The 1814-nt window shown below is 49.0% G+C and overlaps 1 pseudogene; it reads right to left on the reverse strand.

Annotated features, from left to right (window-relative positions):
* Positions 1 to 295: 295 nt before the first annotated feature.
* LOC101832377 lies at positions 296 to 1493 on the reverse strand (annotated as a pseudogene).
* Between the last annotated feature and the right edge of the window lie 321 nt (positions 1494 to 1814).

A 1814-nucleotide genomic window follows, 5' to 3' on the forward strand; every position in this document is an offset into this window, starting at 1 on the left:
CCTCCTATACCCAACTCCAGTGGATCCCACAGATCCTCAGCTCCTAACTTCTATCCCTTGACTCTGCTTTATCCCAACACCAACTCCAGCAGACACTCCCTGGAAACCCACAGGCCAAGCTGGCCAGAGAAGCAGGCAGGGTTAACTGTAGAGCTTCACCTCTCCCTATGCTCTTCCAAATTAATCTGCCACTCTCATCCCTGGCTCTTTTTTCTTTTTCTGGCACCTTGTAGGAACTTTATTTTCCTTCCACCCCTTTCCCCCTTTGCTCTGGTGTCTATAGAGCAGTTCAGGATCATTGAGTGCTGGCTCCAATACACTCAGTGGCCTGCACTGTGGGAGCTGTTGACCAGTCCTCAGTGGCTGGCTGGGCACTCCAGTCTTCAGTAGGAAACTGATGGATGGTTACAGAGGGCACCTGCACACCCTCAGACCAGTTGGCCACCTCTGGCTGAGCAGCAGTGAACTCAGGCACTGGTGCTGTCCATTCTCCCTTGATGGGGGAAGTCCTTCAGTGTATGTGCTTATCTTATTGGTTGTTGAATAAAGCACTGTTGGCCAATAGGGAAGCAAGGTAGGTGGTACTAGGATTCTAGGAGGATTCTGGGAAATGTAGTAGGAGAGTCATGGAGATGTGATCCCTGGAGGAGAGAATGCAAGTCTGGCTTTCTTGAAAAGGTAAGTCCTTATAAAAATATATATTGGTGATTATGGGCTAATGATTAAGTCAGAACTAGCCAATTAGAAACCACAACAAATGGCCATCAGCTTCATAATTAACATAGTGTCTTGTGTGTTATTTGGGAGCTAAAATGGCAACGGGACCCAAGCGGGAATCCCGTAGCATGCCCTGAAATTCCTCCTTGGTCACACCCTTCTCAATCTCCTCTGGATCTCTGTAGAAGTAAAAGTCAGGCATTACCTCCCATGGGTACTGTTGGGAGATAGTGCCACACATGCCGGGTACTTCCCGGGCCAGCTACCACTACATCAGACTCACTGAGTTGTTTCTTCGGATGGCAATGTCCACATAGCACAGAGGAGCATCTGTGGTACACAGAGCAATGGTGGGCAGTTTGACATAAGATGCCTCTGTGAAGGGCTGGTGGTCAGATTTGGGACCAGTCACCACTAGAAGCCATGGCTCTCAGAAGGCTGTTTGGATCTGGTTGGTGAAAGTCCCAGGAATGAAACAGCCAGCAAGTAGAGTGGATCCGGTGGCAGCAGCAAACTTCAGCATAGCTCCCAGTGTTCTTGGAGGAAATAACACTAACATTAGTGGGGTTCTCAATAGCAACGACTGCCTGGGCAGCTGGCAACAGCTTCTCCCAGGTCCTCTTCAGACTGATGATGTAGATACCATCTTGTTTCCTTTTGTAGATATACTGTTCCATCTGAAAGTCAAGGTTGGTGCCACCTAAGTGGGTTCCTGCAGCAAGGAATTTGGGGACATCTTCCTCCTTCATCTGCTGGGCATCAAGGGCTCTAGGCATTGTGTAAGTTTCTCTTTAAGCTTCCACAGGAATCCAAGTGCAGGAAGGCTCATCCCCAGCTCTTTAACAAGCCTCTGTGGTGGTATCTCCTCACCCTCTGCTCCCACTTTCCGAGGACTAAGCAGACTCTTTTGTAACATACTGCTTTCTTCCCTTCTGTGAGCCATCTCTTTTCTCTCTCAGCCTTTCCCCATTCCCAAGCCTCAGATCCCAATACCCAGAAACACATTTTTTACCAGGAACCCCCAGTGCTAGCACCCATCAGTACCTGGAAAGGTTTTCCTACAGGCAACACACAACCACCACACTCTCCTAAGAACC

Source organism: Mesocricetus auratus, unplaced genomic scaffold, assembly GCF_017639785.1.
Source record: "Mesocricetus auratus isolate SY011 unplaced genomic scaffold, BCM_Maur_2.0 Super-Scaffold_100006, whole genome shotgun sequence".
Lineage (NCBI taxonomy): Eukaryota > Metazoa > Chordata > Mammalia > Rodentia > Cricetidae > Mesocricetus > Mesocricetus auratus.